Below are 26,797 nucleotides of genomic sequence, written 5' to 3'. Positions count from 1 at the left end.
GGAAATAACGGTCTGGTTGTTGTTGGACAGGAGAAACCACATTTTTGCGCTCCGACGTCTTATCTCCATGTCAACTACACAGCCTAATTCAGGGCTTAAAGTATTCCGGCATGAGGGCAGGTCCGGCCTCCGGCGCAGGCAAAATGTATTTATCAGGCTGCAAATTACAGTCGGAGGCACTTTAATCTGACTTGAATAACACACCGGTCCCCTTCAACCTACCTGTCACCACTATTGCCACCCGCTGGAGAACTCGACTGTTATATATTTGTCCCGATTTTCCGCGCATTTGTGAAAAAAACTCGCCTTTCCCGCACTTCTTGCGGTCCCTGAATGCATCTCACACGCAGCCTCGCTCTAACGTGCTTCTCTCGGAAACCAAAACAATGACTACGTGGATGCTGTAGCTAGTGTTAATGGCTTATTTACAACTTTAAACATCTAAAAGAAGCGGTGATGGGCTAGGGCAGGTGGAAGACAGGCCTGTTGTTGTGGATTATGCAAAAGAAGTTTTGCAAAATGGACGCTAATGATCGACCAGACGAGTCATCGGATAAAGAGGCGAAGAGGAGCAAGTTCTACGACTGATCCACAGTGAGTGTAGAGTTTAGCTTATTCTGTGGAATAAAGTCGGGTGAACGGGGTCGCTGCATTGCCGCGCTTATCACCGGCGCTAAAATAAGCACTAAAAGGCTCTGTCGCTCTCATGAATTCATTCGCTGCATTGGATCTGTCCATCCCCGGTACCCCACACGAGAGCACGGTGTCGGACCATCCCCGCTACGCTACGTGCCGTGCCAGATTTTCTTAAAAACGGCCAGATTTTCATCCTAGGTCTTAAATTTCATTTAGTCAGGTCTAAAAAAGTGTTTACCCTCATTCACTTCCTGAAACGCTGGCCGCAGAAAGTTATTACAAAGTAGCAAAAAAGTATGGAGTTGTAGCCTACAAAGCGGAGCGCTGGATCAGGGGTCTCCAACACGTCACTCGCGTGCTCCAGTCGCTCGTGGCTTGAAATGAGCTAGCTCGCCAGAGGCCGTTCACATATCGGATCTTTTGCGCGCTCAAGTTTGTTCAAATGTAGGCGTGCGGCAAGCGCGCTCATAATTCAAGCGCTAATTTTTTTACCAGGCGTAACGAGATGAAAAAAACTCAACTTTTCAGGATGCCGCAAACGCACCGCAGGTCATGTGACAGGAACCAACCAATCACCCCTTTCCATAACAACATTGAAAGCTCAGTCAACATGAAGGATGGGGGTGCACCCAAACACTAATAATAAATATAAGCTAATGTGTAAATGTCAGTAATTTATCTTTTTTGACTCCTTCTTTTTATAAAAAAATGATTTAAAGGCTGAAATATGAGGTTTATCTTTGTATAAAACCTTTTTTGTCAAAACTTTCTTTGAACTTGTACATGTTAGTAGATAACATGTTGCAAGACACTGTAGTATTAGTACTTTTTGAACAGGATTCAGTGATAACCGTGATAACTTTGGTCACTTTAATCATCTCATCATTTCCTCTCTAGTTATGATCAACTATGATCAACTAAAATTAACAATAATTGTGTTTTTACAGTACAATATGCAAAAGTACAATTTTCAATGAAAAAAAATCTACCTCTCCCTCTCTCTCACACACACACACATCAGATAAGCCTAGATAGATAGATAGATAGATAGATAGATAGATAGATAGATAGATAGATAGATAGATAGATAGATAGATAGATAGATACTCTAATGATCCCGAGGTCTAACTAATCTAACTTGCTATCTAACTAAACTAACTACCTAACTATCTTGGATAATGCGTCGTGTAGGTCTTAAATTTCAATCTTCATGGTCTTAAAATGTCTTAAAAAGGTCTTAAATTTGACTTACTGAAACCTGCAGAAACCCTGATTAACAAAACATGTATGAGACTTAATCCTTTATTTACTAGATAATTTTGAAAAACATTAACTTCACATTTTGGTCTATACTTGTATTTTACCTCCCATATATTAAGTGTTTGCACAAATTGGAGATAAATTGGGTCCAAATGTAGAGTAAATGTGTAATAAAAAATAAATATAGGCCTAGGCTACATTGCCTATATACAATAGTCTCTATCTAAGTTTTCTTTTTCCTTTTAAAGTACCGGATCGATAAGGAGTATCGATAAGAGGAGTAGTATCGATAAATACTTAACGATGCCCATCCCTAACAGTGACAGTATCATAATACTTAGTTTGGGGTTGAACTGGAGTGACAGTCCTATAGACTGTGAAAAACTTGCTCTTCTACAGAATATGGGCTCTTCGACTTGCTCTTTGTGTAACCCGATTTGGCAAACCTCGTCAATAGAGGATGACCACTGTATTGTGTGTTTTAGGTTATCTTTGCCAATAAAATGTATTCAAATCTGAATTACATAACATTGTATTGGCTGTCAATCACGATGGGAGAGTAAAAGAGTTACAGCATGTCCACCATATCTTGTGGGGGTTTTGCATTAAGCCATTTGTGGTGCCCTTACCACATTGTGCCTCATATACTGTAAATGTTAGACCCAGAGACAGGCTGGCATAAATGGCTTGCATAATACTAAGTAAGGAGGCCATAATATTTTTGACTCATGGCTGAAGTTAAGTTTCTCCAGCTCTCCCAAGGTTGGCAAAAAAATGCATCTCAAAATATGCATCAGATTGATGCTTTTAAAATATGGAATTTTCAAAATGTTCTTCCCGGGGGATCATGCCTCCAGACCCCCCTAAAGGGGTAATATCCTTCTCACCTTTTTCACCCCTGACCCATTTTCATGCCTGAAACGGGATTGGTAAAAGTCCTGGTTGAGCCACAGAAAGTTCAGGCTCAGGATTTTTTAGACAAAAGGTGAAAGTCTCCCCTACAGCTAATCCAATCAACCTAACGATTCAACGAGCCAGGGGCTCCGAAAGCCATTTGGGCTCCGAAAGGTGAGAATCTCAGTGATCTGACTCATTTAAAACACAATAGAGAAAACAGGACTGGCCAGAAAGGAGACTCTTGCTGGAGACTCAATAATCATCTGAAATCAGTCTACTAAACTTTATCAGTTTATATACTATTGCAGTGGAAAAACTAAATTAAACATTTAATACATTTGTAATCCTACACCACCTGGGCATTAGACAATAAATACATCATGCTTCTTTAAATGATGTATACAGTTGTACATAATAATAATGTTCCATTTGAACTAAGATTACAATTTTAACACATAATGAAAATGTGCATGAGTGTCAGATGAATTTATACAGCACAACATCGATGCACCGAAAATATAAACAATTAATTTACTAAATTAAATTAGAACAGAATATACCTTTCTAATAAATAAAAATGCAAAACGAAATAAATCAGAATCAAGTCACAAGATGAGGAGCAAATGTGTGCAAAATGCCTAAAGTGCAGGGGAACATTCAAAACACAAGCCAGAAAAATGGAGCGCAACTGGAAGAAAACAAAACTAGAGGTATTTCGCATTTCATGGAAAGAGAGCTCAATTGCATACAGAGAGGCTTTAAAAGCTGCTAGATCTGCTTATTTTTCAACCCTATTAGAAGAAAATAAACAAAACCCTAGGTATTTATTTGAAACAGTGACTAAATTAACGAAAAAGAAAGCTTCAATCCCAGACGTTTCAAGCAGCACAGCAGTAATGACTTTATGAACTTCTTCACTTATAAGATTGATAATATCAGGGAGAAAATTATAACGCAACCGTCTACTACAGTATCGCATCAGGCAGTGCATTGTAGTCTCCCGGAGGAAAAATTTGATTCATTCGTTGCTATAGGAGAGGAAGAATTTACTAAACTCGTTAAAAAATCTAAATCGACAACATGTATGTTAGACCCTACAGGGCTCCAGACTAACTTTTTGCCTTGGTTACACTGGTGCGCCTAACTTTTTTATTTAGGTGCACCAGCACAAAATTTGGGTGCACCCAAATTTTTCCTCGGCTGTATCACCTTTAACGCCACAATTTTAAGGTCACCTTTTTATCACACTCTATACACATTCATATATATTATGTAAATGAATTTAAACAAGAAGGTGTAGGTAAAAACTTTTATTTATTTTTTGAAGCACAATTATTAACGGTATTCCTACTCTTACCGATACTGCTTATCGATACAGTACTTTAACTGTGTTCTTATGGTTCTTTTTGTTTTATATATAATAAACAAAGATAAACAATAGATAAACAAAAGATAAGCAATTAAACAAAGATACACTTTATATAGGCCTAAACAATTCAGGAAGGCCTACTACTGTTCAGGCATGGTCTAAAAAGAAATCTAATAAAGTAATAAAATGTAAAATAACAGTGTAAAATTTATCATAAATAGATCAATGCTTATTAAAGCTGAAGTTATCCTTTCAAGAACTGTGAGTGATTTTTCTCTTGTTGTTTGATTTGCAGTAATGGCGCAGTCGTCAGCATGTTTATTAGACTGCGGCCCCTTTAAGACCGGGTGCAGATCTAATAGGCTACTGATGCACCATATTCTCCCAACTATTTCCATAACTACGTCCATTTAAGACATAAACTGTTTTTAGTGAATCTCAAAGCCGGTAATTTTGACACGCTTTTGTGTACAATTGATCGTTTAGACGCGCACAATCTGCACATGAAACCGAAAGTATAATTTGCTTAATGTCTCGGTCTGTTTCGGAGCGCGTGCCGCCATGCGAATAACATCTCTTGCGCAGATTTTTGTGTTTTTAATAGCTCTTTCAATTATTAAACGCGTCCCGCAATTTAGCAACAGTAGCTAGACTGCATTTTCAACAATCACCGATCGTGCTGATTCTGAGTTTTAGGGAGAAATGACAGCGTAATGCTGCGAAGGGAAGAAGTTGCGCGTAGTTAGATAGTTTTTAATGGTTTTACCTCAATATATTATTTTTTATAATCTTTGGAAGCCGAAATTTAAAATAAAATCAGACTAATATAACAGACCTTAAGTGTAACCAGGCTACGTTTGAATTTTTAATTCTGTCCTCCGTCGTCACTCATTAAACAGGCCTGTCGTGTTGTGCGAGCTGTGGCATCGCGTGAGAGAAGACGCCAACAAACGTTCGTGGAGAGGCAGCGGATGCGAGGACGTTAGGTGCTATGAGGTGTGATTTGTGCATTTACTTTGCAAACTAAGCAATCACCGTGTCAATCGTCGCGTACCTTGCCGTGAACAATGACGTATGATATCGTGCGTGTGGATGAACGCCTGGATAACGTACGTGTGGATGAACGTCTGGATAACGTACGTGTGGATAAACGTGTGGATGAACGCCTGGATAACGTACGTGTGGATGAACGTGTGGATAAACGTCTGGATTAATACTTAGGCTATATTCTATAATCTTTACTATTGTATACCTTTTTAATTTAGGATATGATCATACACACACGTTTTCATGTTTTTGTGGGTTGGGCAACAGTGTAGACACTATTAGTAATCAGTATAATAATAATTAGTATAATTATATTTACCCAAGATTTAATATAGTAGGACTGCAACAAGTGCTATATTACTTAAGGCTGCCAGTTAGAAAAAGGTAAATCAATTAATTAAATCTTGCAGTTGGTATTTGACAGATTTTATTGCCTACAGCAATTTTATAAAACTAAACATTTAATAAACATGTCTAAATGAAATGCCTAGGTTAAAAAATGTGTTAAAAATTACCCAGAAACTAACCCATGCAGTGATGTGTTAATATCACTGAACTATAGTTTTGACCAATAAATTTAACACAAATATAAATCGTTGGATTATTTGGCTAAAATTTTGCATTAACCAGTATGTTGTTGTTGTTGTTGTTGTTGTTGTTATTATAGTCGTGTAAACTTTTCAAGTTCAGTGCACTGACAATATTTACATTCAGTTAGAAGTAGTAAACCTTTTTTTTTTTTTTTTTCAAATGTATTGGTTGCAATTGTTTTGATTTACAAACCAAGCAATGAAGACACAAAAAGAAACACGCTGAAGTCAAGTACATGTAATTACATACAAACTCTCATAAGCTGACAGTGTTGAGGGAACACCTCCAGGAACAAACAAACACAGGATGAACGCCCACAATGTAACAAGGCAAAAGAACAGGTCGCAGTCTTTAATTGGGCTTGTTAGTACGGTGACGCATTGCTGCAACAAATATAATTTTTTTTCTACTCAATTATGTCGTAATATCGAGATCTTATGTCGTTTTATCTTTTCTCGTAATAACGAGATCTTATGTCGTTAAAACGACATATTTTCTTGGCCTTATAAGGACATGTGTAGTCATGTACAAAATATGCCTTTATCCACATAAAATTTATAGCCAATAATTTTTTATCACTTCAACGTTCAAAAATCTGAAGCAATAGCAGCCCCCAATGGACATTTATGTTAAAAAATCAAATTCTGCACACACCTTATTAATAAACCATACTATCCTACAGAAAAGCAGATGAGCCCAGAATATGAACGCAACGCATTTAATAACACGTTAAGCGTTTTCCTCCCATAGAAACCCTTTATTATAAAGAAAATAAAGGTGTCTCTTAACGTGTCTTTCGAAGCCGGTGCACAGCAAATCCTTTAAATGGTATTCAATGTAAAAGAAAAATGAAAAACATAAGTAGGCAATAAAATAAACAAATTATTGTGGCATTTATTAGCCCTCAAACAATATTTATTTTAAAGCCTAAACGAATTTGTTTAAAGAAAAATATCAGCGTTGGGCGTTTATGTATAGGCTAAGTGTTTCAGCCGTCCTTTTCAAACTGGCGCAAGAAAATGCAACATAATTTGATTTGTTAAACATGAAGAGGACTTATCCGTCTGGCATGGTCGCTCGCTGTAACGTTAACCTATAAATGTTCGCTATTATTAAGCGCATATCCAGTGTTTGTGCGGAGTGTGGAGCGCGCACTGCATGACATAGAGGCGCCGGTGCCATCACTCGCATTTTCCTATCAACAGTGGAAACAACTTAAAATACTCCATCATTTCTGGTCATACAGAAAAGAATAATACATCAGTCGCCACTACTTTTATTTGTGTAAACTCACAACAAGAAGAAAACGTTGTGCTTTTGTAAAATAAAATAAAACGAACAGGGCGCGCTTTCATGATCTCAGTGTATAGAAACAGTGTATAGACAAGCCTCACAGAGATGAGAAATATAGCTATCTATATAAAGCTTATAAAAAATGTCCACCAACGAAAAAAAATACGGTACCATCTGATTATGTAATCCTGTCCGTATGAAAGGCGCATCTAGGCCACTTTACAGCGGAGATGTATGTTTGCTGGCAGCCTACATTGATTTAGAAAAGACTAATTTATTAATAAACAGTTAAAATGCTTCGTTATTTTTTTCAGACACATTTATTATCATTAGCCTACTTTTGCCGGTGCTTTGCGGCAAGTTTTATGCATGCGCTTGAGCGCGGAAGGCTATAGCCTATGCAGCCAGGATTGAATATAAACGTGCGATTAGTCCTAATTGCTTAAATGAATGACTAGTCTAGACAAGTCTATGGCAACTCTAATCAATAGCCTACTATTTGACATTATTTAATTAGTAGGTAATTAGTATCCAGCTCTTTACATTAAATTAGTTGAGTTAGCATAATTAGTTAATGAACTAATAAAATAATAAAATAAAGTTTAAATTAAGAAACTAACAATATATTTCTATAGCATTGCTTATTCCACCACACAAAGGACTGTTTAGAAGGCTGTATCTTGAAGATTTTTGTATTGTATTTTCTGTTATAAAGACGAATATTGACATTTCGTTAATTAAACAAAATAAGAACATAATGTTGTAAAAAATAAACAACTTAGGCTATGTTCTGTTAGATGACTACTTTTTGTTTAATTATATATCTAGGTAATAAAGCCTATTAACAAAAATAAATCTTATATATAATATATTATATAAAAAAACTTATAGGCCTATATAAAATATATTTTTTTTAAAGGGCCTCATTGATTAATTTGTTTAATTTGATTAATTGTTCGCCTCAGATTGGGGGCTGCTACTATTTGCTTAAGCTTTTTGAATGTAGAAGTGTGATAAAGGCGTGATAGGCTTTCAATCTTATGTGGATAAAGGCATATTTTGTACATGACTACATCCTTATAAGGTCAAGAAAATATGTCGTTTTAATGACATAACATCTCGTTATTACGAGAAAAACATGTTCTTTTTGTATAAAGTCCCTATTAATGAGCTGATCTGAATCAGATGATTCTGATTGAGGAGACATGCAGCCTACAGAACAGACAGAGAAACCCATAAAACATTACGTTTAACAGGTAAATTAAAATCAGTCAATGACCAGTTAAAAAATAAATTAATAGGCTACCTTTATTTTTTTAACCTTACTTATGTTTTTTTTTATTTACAATATTACCTTTAAACATACACATAAATAAATAAATATAGAAACATATATAAATGAGATATAGTGTGTAGGCCTACACTTTTGTACAACCCATAAAAACATGAAAACAGTGTGTTATGAATGATCATATCCCAAATTAAAAAGGTACAATATTAAAGAAAATAGAATTTAGCCAGTTTTATCCAGACGTTTATCCAGACGTTTATCCACACGTACGTTATCCAGGCGTTTATCCACACGTTTATCCACACGTACGTTATCCACACGCAAAGTAAAAAAAATCCTTACACAGCTACGTCGCCGCCACGTCACCGCGCACTTTGAGCGCAGCTCCAACACGTGGCCGTGACGTCTAACGTCTCATATCTTACGTATGACGCCTGGTTACTATGGGATTTTGGCCAGACGACTGGCGAGCGTATACACGTTAGTTCACCTCTCAGTTTGCTTCGCGATCGCCAAAAAGTGCACAAATCACACCTCATAGGTGCACCGGTGCGACCTAGGAAAAATGTTAGTCGCACACTTACAAAATTTGGTCGCACTCTAGAGCCCTGCCCTATACCAACTAAGATACTGAAAGAGATGCTTCATAGATCCTCTTCTTAATATAATTAATTCATCTTTGTCACTAGGATATGTACCAAAAAATTTTAAGCTGGCTATTATTAAACTGCTTGTTAAAAAAACACAACTTGATCCTACAGAATTAGTCAATTACAGGCCGATCTCGAATCTACCTTATCTGTCAAAGATACTAGAAAAGGCTATATCTTCACAACTGTTCATTTTTAGAAAGAAATGATATCTGTGAGGATTTCTAGTCAGGATTTAGACAGTACCATAGTACTGAGACTGCTCTCATTAGAGTCACACTTGTATGCTGATTGAGGACAGGGTTTTAAAGTGGAAAAGGAAAAAGGTCAAATGCAAGTGTAAAAACAAACATAAGAGAGACAAGGAACAGTTCTGAGACTGAACAGGTGATTTGTACATTTTATTTACAAAAAGAATAAGTAATTTGCATACCTTTGGGTATGTGTTTATCTGTCTTCATATAAAAAAGGTGGTTCCTTGTTTTTTTTCTTTTTTTTCTTATTACATTAATGTAAAACAAATAAATATTTGTTATTTTCTTTTACCATTAACATTTGTATTCTGGTATTTCTTTGGAGTTTGGCAAGTTCATTCATTTAACAAGGTACTGATTTCTAGGAAACTAGAATTAAGAACTGTTTAATTTATTATTTTAGTAAAAGTATTGTGTAATTGGTATAGGGAAAAATATACTTTACGTTAATTTTCATTTAAAGAAAAAATACCGGCCAAATTCACCATTCACTGCTGGGAATCCAGTTTTTTTTCTTAATTGGGAAACATTAAAATTAACCCCTAGAGTTAAGAAAAGGGTTACATACAACAGAGTTTCTAATTATTGGACAAAAAACTTCCTCACGTAATAACCTAGAATACTGTCTAACACTTGATGGCTGCTCTGTCAATTCTTCGTTGTCGGTTAGGAACCTGTGTGTGCTCTTTGTAGGGATGGCGAAAACTAAACATTTTCTTGACCGACCACCGAGGCTCATTAGCCGGTTGAAACCGGTTAACCGGTTAGTTTAAAATATACTACGCACTATTTGAAATAACAGCCATTTTGAGCCGCGCCTGCAATTTCGCTACTCTGTCGCATGATCCCTGCCTCCCACTCACGCACACACTGCCCGGAGCCGCCCTTCCACTCACGGTACTTTTTTAAAATCCCCTACAGCGCAAACGTGGCACTGACTCAGCCGAGGAGTTGTGTGTGAAATCGGGGGATAAATGGCTCCTTAGTTTCGAAATGGTTTTGGGTACAAAATGCGTTTGTCTAGCGTTAGAAGCCGCGGCTCATTTAAAGGTGCCCAAGAATGTGAAATTTAATTTATCTTGGCATAGTTAAATAACAAGAGTTCAGTACATGGACATGACATACAGTGAGTCTCAAACACCATAGTTTTCTCTTTCTTATTTAAATCTCGTTTTTGAAAAACACCCCTGAAAAACAGGCGAATCTCCACATAACACCGACTGTGACGCAACAGTCGGGATCATTAATATGTACTCCTCCAAAAATTTGCATATGCCAGCCCATGCTCAATGCCAGGCGAAACTGCACAGCCGAATCATCAGAAGTTCTGCAGGTGAAGAAACAAGCAGGAGGAGGATCATAGGGAAAATGGCAGATCTATAATCGGATACCGCTACAGTTTAATTCGAAGTTGTTAGTTGCTCTGCCCATTTCACCACGGACTGTTTTTCTAACCTGGAACAATATCAAGCAGCCAGGCATCTCTCGGCGTCTCAAACGGACGAAGAGGGCAATTTCAACTAACGTTATATTCCCGCAAGCGGTAAGTAGTGATTCTATTAACGATAATTTACACTGTGTTATCTAGAACCAGCGTGATATTGTTTTTTCCTCGAGAGACATCATGGCCTGCAAACGAGCGAACGAAGCATGGCAGTTGCTCAGTGTTTGGTTGTACAAATGAACACAAAAATATTTTTTAGCTCCTTCGTCCGAGCCTCTGGAGAACTAGTGGGTTATGTGAATTTCTGATGTGTAATTGTTCAAGTTCAGACAGATAATCTTTCTCTCAAAGTCGTTCAACACTGTTTATGCATCAGTAAATCGCGTTGCAGTGATAAGATCTTCATTCACGCGATCAACAGGCTGTCATCTGCTCAATGCTCATCACTGAAACCTTTTATGTAATGGGAATAGATCTAAATACTTAAAAAACTTCTCATGATTCGTTAATCCCGATAGCTGTAATAGTAAAAACTTATAAAATCTGTAATAGTAAAAGTTTTTCAGATAGCTCTACATGTAATGCCAGATATTTCATATGCAAGCATGTCAGCCAATCACAGCAGTGGGCAACAACACTGAAGTCTCACAGCAGACACGCCCCTCAAACAGAGTGTTCAAATCAATGGATGAAATCAGGCTAGGAAATATGCCTTTTATTTCTAAATTATAACAGATTTTGATCTAAGAAACATGCTAACATTATAAGGGCACCCCAGGAAACATTATAAAATAATCCATTCTACGGCACCTTTAAGAAAATGACAGCTCCCAAGAGACGCCACTTTAGTTTGAGGCAAGGTTATTATAGTTTTGCTTTTTTAAATTAGTTTTTATTTTAATATCGTTTTCAATTTTGCTTCAAATTTAAGTTTAGTTTTAGTTAGTTTCATTAATGGTTTTGTTAGTTTAAGTTTAGTTTTTATTTTGCAAACACATTTCTATTTAGTTTTTATTTTATTTAGTTTCAGTTTTAGTTTTAGTAATTATAGTTTAGCAGAGCAAACAGAACACTTCCAGGTTAAACCAAAGCGAGACGCAAAGTGACACTGGTACAACAAAAAAACAGCTAAAATAATCTGACAACCTGCTGTGAAGCCAGTGTGATTAAATAATGAAGTATCTATGCAGTGTGTGTTTGTGTGTGTGTGTGTGTGTGTGTGTGTGTGTGTGTGTGTGTGTGTTTGTGAGTGTGTACATGTTTTTCTATCGTGGTGGGGACTTAAATCTGAATGCACACACACTCATGGGGACTTGTGTCACTTGTGTGTGTGTTTGTGATGGGTCGGTTTAGGGGTCGGGTTAGTGTGTGTGTGTGTGTGTGTGTGTGTGTGTGTGTGTGTGTGTGTGTATTTGTGATGGGTCGGTTTAGGGGTCGGGTTAGTGTGTGTTTGCGAGTGTGTGTGTGTGTGTGTGTGTGTGTGTGTGTGTGTGTGTGTGTGTGTGTGTGTGTGTGTGTGTGTGTGTGTGTGATGGGTCGGGTTAGTGTGTGTGTGTGTGCGCGTGTGTGTGATGGGTCGGGTTAGTGTGTGCGTTTGTGATGGGTCGGTTTAGGGGTCGGGTTAGTGTGTGTTTGCGAGTGTGTGTGTGTGTGTGCGTGAGTGTGTGTGTGAGTGTGTGTGATGGGTATGTTTAGGGGTTGGTTTAGTATAAGGAGACAGAATATACAGTTTGTACAATATAATAACCATTACGTCTTTGGAGAATCCCAACAAAGTGGACCAGAGAGAGAGATAGAGAGAGTGTGTGTGTGTGTGTGTGTGTGTGTGTGTGTGTGTGTGTGTGTGTGTGTGTGTGTGTGTGTGTGTGTGTGTGGACATATATCCACATGGATAACAATATTATTAGCAGAAAATCTTTTGTAAAAACAAAGATAACAACAGCACCTTTCAGCCTGTCAACCTTCATGAAAGCACGACATCACCACATAAAGGTATGTTTGTGCTTGACGGACTTGTTTTGCTGTTGCACCCGCGTCTCGCACGCAAATGAAAGGACATTCTAAAAACGCTTCGCTCAAGTTAAAAGAAGTTCAACTTGCGTCTCATTACCTTGAGTTATTATTTCCCATTCCACTGCCACAAACGCATCCTTTATGAACAGCCGCTCAGGACTATAGACCAACGCTACTTTTGCGTCATCGAAGGGTAACGCCCCTTTTTGGGGGAAAACAAACGGATTCCCCTGAGAACAGAACTCGCTCGCTCTAGATCTGCAAAGTTTCTTGATAGCAAAAATGGCACAAACATTCACTCTCTTTGCCGGCCGAGGACCGTGAGCGGTATTTAAAGAAGCTACTGGATACAGGTTACAGAGGTGTCCCTTTGAAATGGTCGAAAACTGGATTAATGACCCCACGCAGTGTCCAAATATGGACTATTCAAACATGTACCACTACTTCGTGGAAACACCAAGTAAGTAACGTTAGCCTATTTTTTGTCATTAACACACTCACAGTATGACAAATTAGACGATTAGGCCATGTCAAGAGGAGTCGGTGGTTTACTTGGATCATATTTCACTTGATTTAAGCTATTGACATAGTTTTGTTGTCGACTAGCTATACTAGTTAGAAACCCTCAAACACTGTAAATCAGAACAATCATGTCAGAGGCTAAAAACATAAATAGTCCTTAAGAGACAATGAAAATACATGCCCCATAACGTTACATACATAGGTCCCATACATATTTTGCCGTACACTGTAAACCTTTTTACAACTTTCAAAGTCCTAGCACTTTCTAGACACAAGCAGAAACCAGCCAAGTCCACTTTAGTCCTAGTCTGCCACTATTTCAACAGTAAAATCAGTTAACAGCCAAGGTAGCGTGCCCAGTGAGAGCTAACGTTAATCACGTAGAAGCTTCGTCTTTCTAACTAGTAAATTATAGCTAGTCGACAACAAAACTATGTCAATAGCTTAAATCAAGTGAAATATGATCCAAGTAAACCACCGACGACTCTTGACATGGCCTCATCGTCTAGTTTGTCATACTGTGAGTGTGTTAATGACAAAAAAATAGGCTACTTACTTGGTGATTCCACGAGATAGTGGTAGATGTCTGAATAGTCCAAAGAGAGTGTATGTTTGTGTATTGTTGTGTATTTTTGCTATCAAGAAACTTTGCAGGTCTAGAGAGAGCGAATTCTGTTCTCAGGGGAATCCGTTTGTTTCCCCCAAAAAGGGGCGTTACCCTTCGCTGACGCAAAAGTAGCGTTGGTCTATAGCGATAAGTTCGCTGGTCCTTCATTGAGCGCGTCACAGGACAGCGGTTAATCGCCTCAGCAAGTTCACGCGTGTGAAGCGCCATTTATTTACAGGCATTTCCCTAAACAGCCACAGGTCAGACTTTCCACCAAAGTAAAGAGCTTATTAAATACGAAAACGATTATTTATTTTTGCTTATTATTATTTTATTTCAGTTAGTTTTTCAGTAACTGTTGTTAGTTTCGTTTAGTTTTAGTTTTTCATTTATTATGAATTTCTATTTTTATTTCAGTTTACGAAAATGTTTTTTGACCAATAGTTTTAGTCTTAGTTTCAGTTTTCGTTTACGAAAATAACCTTGGTTTGAGGTAGTGCTAAGTTAACAATAATAAAGAAATATCATCATCACCTGATCTGCTACCATTGATGATCCTTCCTCAAATGTAGATGTAATGTATTTCCAAATTTGCACGCTTCATCCTGTCATCTGCCCTGGCTCTAACCTCGAGTGTTTTGTAGCTTTTATTTTTCACAAACTTTGTGAGCGTGCGCTGCGAACCCAAACACTGACCGCGCGAAAAATGTTTTTATTGGTTTATTACGTACAAACAGGCGAGTTATGAAAAATTGAGTGTGAGGGATACTTTGTTCAATTCACACGAAAAGATCTTGGAATTAGATGGCTAACTGAAGAAGCGTTAAGTCCACTGTCTATAATAGCCTAATTTAGAGATCACTTTTTTTTTTTTTTTACCGACTGCTGACAACTTTGATCGGTCATCGGTTAACATCCCTAGCTCTTTGATACCAATCTTTCATTGGAAAGTCACATGTCTAGTATCTGTAAAACTGCATTTTTCCATCTTAAAAATATATCTAAATTACGTCAGATGCTCTCATTGACAAATGCGGAACAATTAGTTCATGCGTTCATGAGCTCAAGGCTAGATTATTGTAATGCTCTACTGGGTGGTTGCCCTGCACGCTTAATAAACAAACTACAGCTAGTTCAAAACGCAGCAGCTCGAGTTCTTACCAGAGCCAGGAAGTATGACCATATTAGCCCAGTTCTGGCAAAACTGCACTGGCTCCCTATTAAACATCGCATACATTTTAAAATATTGCTTATCACTTACAAAGCACTGAATGGTTTAGCTCCGCAGTACTTGAGCGAGCTCTTAACGCATTATACAGGGTTCCCGCGGGGTCTTAAAAAGTCTTAAAATGTCTTAAATTCTGAACTTTAAATTTAAGGCCTTAAAACGTCTTAAAAACAGCCAGCGTCTTTTTTCATCCGCGTCTTAAATTTCATTTAGTCAGGTCTTAAAAAAGGTTTTACCGTCGTTCATTTTCAGAAACGCTGGCCGCAGAAAGTTATTACAAAGTTGCAAAAAAGTATTGAAGTCGCTCGCCAAGAGGCAGTTCACATATCGCGTCTTTTTCACGCTCAAGTTCATTCAAATGTAGGCGCGCGGTAAGCGCACTTAACTGAAGCGACGCGCTCGTTTATTTCCTGGCGCAGCAACATGAAAAAAGACATGAAGGATGCGGGTGCACCCAAACACTACGGGTGTTTTTCTCTTCTCCGTAAATAAATTTTGTAACAGAGAGTGTTTTTCGGCGGTGGAAATCCATTTGCCACTAAAACTTTTTTGTCATTGTGGAGTTGCATAGCAACGACAGACACCACGGGAAAATCGGACCGAATTTTACTATTAAAGCTCCAATCTGTAGGAAATTTTCAAAAATAACTTGCACAGTGTGATATATTTCCTCCAGTTGTGTACTTACAATATCTCAAAAGTCTCCAAAGATTTTTTATTTCAGAGAAATTCCGATTTTAAATAACTGGCCGTCCCGGAAAAGAAATGTCGCGCCTCAGTGACGCAATGTCCGCTCGCTCCTTTTTTCCGGTGTGGACCATGTGATAGGATATTCCACCACACCGGATTTTTTTTTTTTTTTTTTACAACAACTTTATTGAGGTTTTTTTCTTATCACCATAAACAATAAAGACGTCTGACAAAGAATAAAAAAAAGAATAAAATAAAAAATATGCCCCACCACACCGGAATATCGCATGGTCAAATGCGGAAGTGGTGGTTAAAGCGTTATAGCCATAGACTGTATGGTTATAGCTGTTATGGATCACGAACTCTTTGGCGAGTATTAAAGTGCCAACAAAACGAAAGCGTCCATATTCGGATACACGCGGAGTCGCGGACTGTGTGACAAACGGAGGAATAAAACCCGGATAAATATCGGCAGGTGTTTTCGAGATGGAGAGAGCTGCGCGACAATCTTGGACTTGACAGAGACTCTGCTCTCGCGAGTGTATTGTAGACAGGTAAGACATGCAACTGTCAATAATAGCACTTATAAACAGTTATTTTGCTCTTTGTACTTTGGTAAGGCTTTTTATCACGTGTGGTGACCGAGATTATGGCAGTACAATTAAATACAATCGGATATGATGTTAAAAAAATATATTTAGTCATTACTTGCAAATGTTCGTTCAAATTTACTTTTAGATATTGGTTTGAACACGTTAAACAACACGGCATTAACCATAAAAAACGTAAAACTGCACAACATTAACCAAGCAAATCATTTGACAAATAGCTGTATGTTGTAACGGGATAATATAGCATAACATTTCACGTTCCTTGCAGTTCATTAATTATGATGACATAAAATAATACGATCAGACATACAGGTAATACAAAAACGAATAAATTACCTCATCCGTGATCATGATTCATTAATTCCATGTGGATATATCGCTAGATTGTGAAAACGCATTAAAAACGACATCTCCCATCGTCACCTCCTTCATAGCGTCATCAAGCTTCGCCTTTGTTATTGTTGGAAACTGCGCCCTCTTGTGGTCAAATACCAAAGTCACATACTGGAGCTTTAATAATAAAAGATAAGCTAAAGTGTATTGTAAATGTCACTAATTCATTTTTTTTTATAAAAAGAATGAGTCAAAAAAGATAAATTAAAGTCTGAAATATGTGAGGTTTATCTTTTTATAAAAACCTTTTTTGTCAACTTAATTTGAACTTGTACATGTTAGTATATAATGTTGCAAGACACTTTTAAAATCTGGCTATCATTTTTAATCGTATTATTTTAATGTTTATGTTAGTGCGTATTGATACTAATTTTATTTGTTATTTGCTGTTTTTCGACATAAAACTTGGTGAATTGATTTCATTGTGTAGTATTAGTACTTTTGAACAGGATTCTGTGATAACAGTGATAATTTTTGGCACTATAATAATTAAGTGAAATGTTCATGCCATTTCATCTCTAGTTATGATCAACTATGATAAAATCATCTTATTATGTGTTTTTTACATTAGGCCTAGCCTATAATATGCAAAGTACAATTTTCTATTAAAAAAAATATCTGATTCTGTTATTTTCTCTGACGCGTTGTTGGGTCTGGAAGGTTACTAATGTGATTGCTTTATCTGTAAATTAAGTTAATGCTTTTTCAATTACTGAATTCATTGAAATAAAATAAATTCTTTGATTTGAATATGTTTTGGCAATGCGTCGTGTAGTTCTTAAATTTCAATCTTTATGGTCTTAAAATGTCTTAAAAAAGTCTTAAATTTGACTAACTGAAACCTGCAGGAACCCTGTTATAGTCCTTCACTTCTATTGCGATCTCAAAATCGACTGCTGGCGGTAGATCCTTTTCCTATTTAGCACCAAAACTCTGGAAAAATCTTCCTACCATTTTCCAGGAAGCAGACACACTCTGTCAGTTCAAAGCTAGACTAAAAACACATCTCTTTGGCCTAGCTTTCACATAACACATTATAGACTTCTATAATCCAATGTTAGAATTACAATGTTGCAATTAACAACAGAGCTCAAACTATGTGCTATTGATTTTTAGATATAATAATCAACACTCAAATAAAAAAATGTACTATAAATTGCACATACGGTTTTGATTGCTAAATCTAATTATAAAGTACATTTTCTAGTCCCAAGTCATTGGACAGAAATGGAATCATTCACTCAGTGGCTGTTGTTTTCATGACAAATTTATTTAAACATATAATAAATAATCAAAACATTATTAACAGGTTAAGTAAATATAATGAATAGACTAATATAGTGCATATATGAAATGCCTCTCTAAATGCAACACTAAAAGCTGGAGGTAATTATTCTCAAGCTGTTTTATTGATATCTTTCCGCAGTTGAAACACTGGTTGAGAGACGTAAACATACCAATCAATTGTCTCTTATTCTTCTGCACTTTTTAGTGTTAGCAAACAGCATTACAGCATGCGCCACTTTCTGGATTTAAGCCTGGATCGCCTTTGACTTAATGTATTTGTCGTACAACTGCATGCGGCGAACCATGACATCCGTACCGAACGGTTCTGTGTGAATACATGTACTGTTGCACCCCTAGAATATAGTCACAAACTAGCAATGCTCTCCCACATATTTTTTACTATACTAACTGGTACTAACTGGTAGCGATGGGTGGTAATAGATGAGAAATATACAGTTTTACACCAGCATGCTGATAATGTTTCTTTATTGGACAATCCTAAAGCCTGAACCACTGCCTGAGGACGCCCGTACATCTCCCTCGCAAAAGCGTTTGCCTTCCCACAAGAAATTTTGCTTTTGCTCACAAATATCTCTGAGGTTCCCTTACGAGAACGTTCTCTCGTACTGCGTTGCAAACGCTGTGGGAAAACTCCTTTTCTCGAGAATATTGAAGCCTTTATTTTAAAACGCATTGCTTGCAGCACAGGCGAGAGCATCATGCTCGCGCGAGCTTGCTGATAGGCTGTGCTGTAGGCAACTGCACGAACCAATGGCGAGAGAGCAGAGGCACGCGAACCAATCAGAGAGCTTGGCGCCCTGCCATACTCGAGCGCGCCAAATAGGGCGTGGCATGAGAGTATAAATACAGAGAAATCTCGCCATAAAACAGATCTAATCTCCTTCAGCTTCAAGACTCACCTCTTCGCTGAATTCTCCAGAGAGAAGCCACTCGCCGTGGAAAAGCCCTTCATCGGAACAGCTTTGCGTCTTGGCAGATCGCCGGCTGAGCGTTTCCCTGTGGCATCCGACGAGTATCCTTTTTGCTATTTCCTAAAAAAGCAAATCGTTGTTTTCACACCGTACGGCGTTGTTTCAAATGCCTGTCTGTGAGTCCTGCGGGGTTTCCCTGCATGTGTCTGACAGACACACTCTGTGCGCTGTCTGCCTCGGTCCTGAGCACACCGATTCAGCGCTCACTAAAGGCGGCTGTCCACACTGTGACAGCATGACTATGGCCGTCCTCCGATCACGCCTCGCCCTCGCTACTTCAGAGGGCGAACCCGCCTCGCTTCCTTCTTCGGCGCCCCGCGAGCCCCGCAGGAAAAAGCAGCGAGATCAGAGGATCCCCGAACGCGGTGAGATTGGAGAGTTCACGCCGGGTCCTTCCACGCGTGCTTCACCCACCCCCCCATTTCCGGTTCTGTTCGCGAGAAACGATCAACGCCCCTCTCTCGAAGCGGCTGGACTCGTTTCTTTCGGCGGATCCGCTGAGGACCTGGATGATGCAGTCTCTGTGGCGGCATCTGAGAGCGAGGACTGGTCGGGCTCCGCGGACCCCGCCCCCTCCTCTCTGTGCGATCGTCCTGACACACTTGCGAATGTTGACGCCGAACTCTTCCGCGTCATGTCTCGCGCTGTCGACGAGCTAGGCCTCAGCTGGCTTTCTCTAGCTGAACCTGCTAGAGGCCGCCTCGATGAGTGGTACCTGCCGGGCCGCCAACCGGCCCCCCGCCAGCACGCCGCTCCCTTTCTGCCTGAGGTCCACGAAGAGCTCACTGATCGTGCGTTCACACCGGACGCGTTTAGCGCGTCAGGCGCGAGTGGTTTCAATGTTAAGTCAATGCAAAGACGCGTTACGCGCGTAAAAAATTCCTGCGGCGCGAATGAGGCGTTTAGTGCGGCGCGGTAGATGCGAATTCGCCTCATTCGCGCATCAAGTTCGCGCGAATGACGCGAATTGAGCGTCTGGCGCGTTAAGCGCGATACGCGCGAATGATTTTATGTGCTATTTGTGCATTCACGCGTTTAACGCGAATTCGCGTCTGCCGCCCGAGTTGAAAAATCTGAACTTCTGCGTCAATTCGCGCCGCGTTAACCAATCAGGAGCCTGCTTGCATGCTGCTGTCACGTGGTGAAGTGACAGTTTATAATGTTATTTTATGTTTGGCCTCAATAAATTATTTTGTAATATGACTAAAATGCACAATAAAGCAAATAAAAACATAAAACTCGATTTCAATATATGAGAGATACTCATTTTGTATTGAATGCTATTTATTCCATATCTATTCTAGATTATATGAAACATTATTAATCTAATGTAAAGACAACAAACACAATTTCTATAAAAAAAAAATCACAGGACAGGTTTCACTTTTGGAGGCTGGCTCCATTTATTATCAAAACAAAAATAAATGACAGATTAGGTGCGGGTGAGGGTGAACCTCGTGCCGGGCTGTACAGCGCGGGCTCGTCATGCAGTGACCACTCGAGGCCGAGGCTTTATACGGCCTACGCTGTCCTCGTCAGCGTCCTCACCGTTCGGTCCACCAAACCTACCTCTAGAAGCAAATTGTGAAACTCCTGAAACCCTCCGGAGGGTTTGGTGGACCCGAGTACTGCGACGATGTCCTCTACGCAGCTGTTTCTGCTCTCCAGAGCATATACGAGCGGTGACTCTCTCGATTAATGCTATTGCTAATGCTCGATAAACATCTAAAAAAAGATGGCCGCCAACAGGTTTCGAAACTTTCGCCCCCGGACTTCGTCTTTGACGCGCGTAAATTTCACTTCAAACTTTTGATTTTACGCGCGTCAATTTCGCTCTTGACGCGCGAATGCACACAAAGTGGTCACGCGTATAACTAGACGCGGCAGGCGCGAATTTTGACGCATATTCGCGTTTGGTGTGAACACAGCATGAAAGCTGGCGCGCGCCCTTTTCAGCGCGAGCGCACTCATCAGCCTCTGCCACACTCTCTTCTGTCGACGGCGCTGAAGAGAAGGGCTACGTGTCTCTTCCCCCCATCGAGGAAGCGGTCGCCGCTCATTTATGCCCTCCCACTGCTGTAGGTTGGAGGTCTAAGTCGGCTCACCCTTCCAAGCCATGCAGGGCTACCTCGGCCTTAGCCAGCCGTGCATATGCTGCCGCTGGTCAAGCCGCTTCGGGGATTCACGCCATGGCTTCACTTCAGGCGTTCCAAGCCAAGCTCCTCCGCTCCTTGGATGAGTCAGGCCCTCACCCGGACGCCCTGAAGGACCTCCGTAGTGCTTCAGATTTGGCGCTGCGGGCCACGAAGACCACTGCACAGGCCCTCGGCCGCAGCATGGCCAGTTTGATCGTGCTTGAGCGCCATCTATGGCTCAATTTGACAGAAATCAGGGATGCAGACAGAACCGCCTTCCTGGATTCTCCGATCTCCACGTCCGGTCTTTTCGGCCCATCCGTGAACGGCTTCGCGGAGCGATTCACCGAAGCGCAGAAGGCTTCAAGTGCTATGAAGCACTTTTTACCTAAACGCTCCAGCTCGGCTTCACGGCACCCCAAGAGCACGCCGCGGCCAGAGAAGTCAGTGCCACAGGTTCACCAGCCCCGCCCAGCGGCTGAAACCAGTCAGCACCTAAAGCCGGCGAAACGGTACCCGTTCCCTAAGCACCAGGGACCCAGGCCGAAGCTCACGCTCGACCACGAGCCTAAGAAGCCGTCCTAACCGACAAGAAAAGGGGTTCATGTCCCGCCGCGGCCGGACCAGCCCCGAAGACCGCTCGAGTGCTACTCACAGCCCCCTATTCAGTTCAGGCGGCTGGAGTAGTTTTACATGCAGAAAAAGGGCCTGTTATTCTTCACGCACCGCTGCACCCGAACACTGTTTTAACAGCGACCCACAAAAAGCACAAATCGAGCAAAATTTCTCACTTAAACTCATGTCTAGTCGAACCCCCGACACCGGGCGCTCAGTCTTCAGATATGATCATACCTCTGGCTCATCGGGCTCTGGCGTGGCAGGCCATTCCAGGAGTCTCAGAGTGGGTGATGAACATAATAAAGCGCGGTTACTCGCTTCAGTTCGCCCGCAGACCCCCACGCTTTCGAGCCGTTATTCAAACCTCGGTAAGGAGCATGTTGTCTTACGTCCTCCGCACCGAAGTACAAGGTCTGCTGGCGAAGGGGGCTATCGAGATAGTTCCCGCTTCACAAAGCGAGTCAGGGTTTTACAGCCGTTACTTCCTCGTTCCGAAGAAGGACGGCGGCCTAAGACCTATTTTAGATCTCAGACATCTGAACAAGGCTCTCATGTCACGGCCATTCAGAATGCTTACAACCAGACACATCCTGGCGCAGATTCGCCCAGGCCACTGGTTCTTTTCAGTGGATCTAAAAGACACGTATTTTCACATTCAAGTGAACCCCCACCACAGGCCATTCTTGAGATTCGCCTTCGAGGGGCAGACATACCAGTACACAGTTCTACCTTTTGGACTGGCACTGGCACCTCGTACGTTTACGAAATGCATGGATGCAGCTCTCTCCCCCCTAAGACAGCGGGGAATGCGCATTCTGAACTACCTCGACGACTGGCTCATTCTGACTCAGTCAGAGGCGGAGTCCCATACTCACAAAGCCTGGCTCCTCAGTCATCTAGAATGCCTGGGGCTCAGAGTAAACCTCTCCAAGAGTATTCTGGTATTCTGGCCAACGTATCACGTTCCTGGGAACAGTTCTCGACTCTGTACTTATGAGAGCATGGCCCACACCAGCCCGTGCTCTCTCGATTCAGCGGCTCGCCGCGTCGTTCGCGAAGGGCGCTTCCATACCCCTCCGAACGTATCAGAGGATTTTGGGCCTTATGGCTTCGGCATCTTCAGTACTCCAACTAGGCCTACTGCGCATGCGTCCTCTTCAGCTGTGGCTAGCACCTCAGGTACCACCTCACGCCTGGCGTTCGGGCCTCTTAAATATCAGGGTGGACCAGCACTGCATTCAGGCTCTGGCCCCCTGGAGGAACGCCACCTGGTACCAGCAGGGTGTAAGCATGGGAGTGGTCTCAGAAAGGAGGGTCATTTCGACAGATGCCTCCAACTCAGGTTGGGGAGCCCTGTATGAGGGCAGGCCTGCGTCCGGCCTCTGGTCGAGCTCGGAGAAACGCCTACACATCAACTGCCTCGAGATGAGAGCGGTTTTTCTAGCCCTAAAAACCTTCCTTCCATACCTGGCGGGACACCATGTCTTGGTCCGGACGGACAACATGTCAGTGGTCTCCTACATAAATCGCCAGGGCGGCCTCAGATCTCGCAATCTGTTCGCCATAGCCACTCAGTTGCTACTATGGGCTCAGACCAATCTGCGCTCGCTCAGGGCAGCTCACGTGCCGGGCATGTCGAACACAGGAGCAGACATGGTCTCTCGGGGCAACGTTCCCCCAGAGGAATGGTCACTCCACCCTCAGACAGTTCTCCTATTATGGGAAGTCTTCTGGCAGGCAGAGGTAGACCTCTTCGCCTCAGAAGACAACTGTCACTGCCCAATCTTCTTCTCAAAGAAGAAGGACGCGCTGGCCCACGACTGGCCCAACCTTCCCCTTTACGCGTTCCCTCCGGTCTCGATGCTACCTCAGGTTATCGAACGGATCAGGAACACGGGATGTGCGATCCTCTTGATAGCTCCCCTTTGGCGGACCCAAACCTGGTTCCCAGAGCTGATGCAGCTGTCTGTTTCGGACCCTTGGCCAATTCCTCTGAGGAGCGACCTCTTGGCTCAAGCGAACAGAACGATCTGGCACCCCCGTCCCGACTTGTGGGCCCTACATGCATGGCCACTCAACGGGTACCCCAGGACCTCCCAGAGGGCGTCCTAAATACTATTCTGGAGTCTAGAGCTCCATCCACTAGACGTCTCTACCACCTTAAGTGGTCAGTGTTCTCCAGCTGGTGTCTGGCTCGAGACCTCGACCCGTATACTTGTGAAGTGCCTATGGTACTTTCCTTCCTTCAGGAGATGTTGGACGCGGGACGCTCCCCGTCCACGCTCAAAGAATATGTGGCAGCCATTGCGGCTTTTCACGTTATGGTGGCTGGATCTTCTTTAGGAAAAAGCGACCTTATTGTTCGCTTCCTTAAAGGAGCTAGAAGGCTCAACCCGCCACGGCCACCTTCAGTGCCGGCCTGGGATCTTTCCCTGGTTCTACGAGCCCTTAAGGGACCCCCCTTTGAACCACTTCAGTCGGCGGACCTAAAGCCCCTCTCCTTGAAAACCGCTCTGTTATTGGCACTGGTGTCAGTTAAAAGAGTAGGGGACTTACATGCGCTTTCTACGAGCGCTTCCTGTCTTGAGTTTGGCCCAAACGACTCTAAAGTCCTTTTGAAGCCAAGACATGGTTATGTGCCTAAGGTGCTCTCGACTCCGTTCAGAGCACAGGTAATTTCTCTGTCAGCTCTCCCAACATCGGGAGAAGACAGTGATGCTCACACGCTCTGCCCTGTTAGAGCGCTGAAAATATACTTGGAGCGTTCGGCCTCGTTTCGACAGTCTGAACAGCTCTTTGTCTGTTTCGGGGGCCGGACCAAGGGTCTTCCGGTCACGAAACTCACGCTATCCAGATGGATAGTTGACGCTATTGCTCTAGCATACACCTCACTGGGCCTCTCTTGTCCCATAGGTGTTAGAGCTCACTCTACGAGAGGCATCGCCTGCTCGTGGGCTTGGACCAGTGGTGTCCCTATTGAAGACATTTTGTGCGGCGGCCGGCTGGTCAGCTCTGTCCACATTTGCAAGATTTTATAACTTAGAGGTCCCTGCTTTACAAGCACGAGTTCTCTCCATCTAGCCCTGGCTCTATGGACCCAGGCTAATTTTTGGCTCAGATACTCGGCTGTTCTCTGAGTTATAGGGAACTTTACATAGGCTGGCCCTTTGCTCCAGTCTATGTACACACTATGATATCTCTAGGCCCGATGTTCTGGTCTGTGGTATTTTGGCTACTTTTTCCTAATCCCGGGATTCCTGGATTTCAGAGTAGCCATGAGACTTATAGCACGGCGTTTTAAAAAGTGTTCCCACAGCGTTTGCAACGCAGTACGAGAGAACGTTCTCGTAAGGGAACGTACTTGGTTACTTATGTAACCTCGGTTCCCTTAGAGATAAGGGAACGAGTACTGCGTTGCCCTGCCGTGCTATTTCTCTAACATCAGGTATTTTTCGTTCAGTCGATTAGACCTGTTTTATGGCGAGATTTCTCTGTATTTATACTCTCATGCCACGCCCTATTTGGCGCGCTCGAGTATGGCAGGGCGCCAAGCTCTCTGATTGGTTCGCGCGCCTCTGCTCTCTCGCCATTGGTTCGTGCAGTTGCCTACAGCAGTGGTTTTCAAACTGTGGGTCGCGACCCACTTGTGGGTCACGCAGTGAGAGAAGGTGGGTCGCGCAAAGGCACTTAGCTGCAGCTAAATTTATGTTACGATGAGTGGAACAAAACCAGTCCGATTAATGACCAAACAACTTTTATGTGAGTTTTAGCGCCCGCCAAAGTGAATTTTTGTCCCGCCAAAGTCTTATTTGATCGGTGAGTAGCCTAGATGAACTGCTGCGCGTGTGACAGAGTCACACAGTGCATGTTTAACTGAAAGAATGAGCAGAGAGAGAGAGGTCGCGCACGCGCTCTCTCTCTCGGAGCCAGGCGAAAAATTAAACAAGACTTCACCGTCTCCAAACTAGGCGCTGTCTTCCTCTCTCTCCCTCGCACATATTAATCAAAATAAATTGACACGGTGGTAAAAAGTCGGAAATGTTTTCTGTGTTGACACAAATCTTGGATGTCCATGTCCTAACTGCTGGGATAATCACACAACGCGCACACGTCCAATTCGCGAACTAATGACTCCTTTGAACGATTCATTTTAATGAATGGTTAAAACAACTGATCTTTCCAACAGTGAACTCAGGAGACGTCTGAATCGGTGTATAACTAATCAGTAACACTTTACAATAAGGCTCTATTTATTACATAAATTACATAAAAGTACAGTGTGCTTACTCAAGCTTAAGCTTTAAAATATTTTTTATTTTATTTTTTTTGAAAGGCATATGACCACATTTTTCCACACAGTGCTATTAAGAATCGAAAAGAGAATCGTTAAAGAATCGGATCGATAAGCAGAATCGTCAGTGGCATTTTTATTATTGATAAAATCTTATCATTTCCCATCCCTATGTGAAGACGGTAAAATTATAATCAAACATTAAAGAACATACATGTTTTTTTTTTTATTTTAAGAGTTAACAGTTTAAAATATTTTGCTAACATGAAGTCTTGTCACTGTCAGTCTTTTTACATCAGTGAAAAACTAGGGTATGCAGATTAAGACCATCAGCATGCATTGATTAATCCCATGGCATGTAGCAAAAAAAAAAAAAAAAGGTGCGACCAAATCATGCTGGTGCGACCAACTGAGAAAGTTGGTAGCACCAGTGCAAGTGGGTCTTGAGATTGATTATACTTGTCTAGGTGGGTCCTAGAATGTAAAAGTTTGGGAACCCCTGGCCTACAGCACAGCCTATCAGCAAGCTCGCGCGAGCATGATGCTCTCGCCTGTGCTGCAAGCAATGAGTTTTAAAATAAAGGCTTCAATATTCTCGAGAAAAGGAGTTTTCCCACAGCGTTTGCAACGCAGTACTCGTTCCCTTATCTCTAAGGGAACCGAGGTTACATAAGTAAC

General features: G+C 41.5%; 1 long non-coding RNA gene across 1 annotated transcript in view; it reads left to right on the top strand.

Annotated features, from left to right (window-relative positions):
* The window catches only part of LOC308701463, a 30,550-nt gene that overhangs the window by 1,467 nt on the left and 2,286 nt on the right, over positions 1-26,797 (top strand). The gene's annotated exons all lie outside the window — the stretch shown is intronic.

The sequence above is a fragment of the Scardinius erythrophthalmus genome, assembly GCF_964197995.2.
Source record: "Scardinius erythrophthalmus genome assembly, chromosome: 14".
In the NCBI taxonomy this organism is placed as follows: Eukaryota; Metazoa; Chordata; class Actinopteri; order Cypriniformes; family Leuciscidae; genus Scardinius; species Scardinius erythrophthalmus.
Note: the sequence above shows the minus strand (reverse complement) of the source record. Positions and strands in the feature narration are given on the sequence as shown.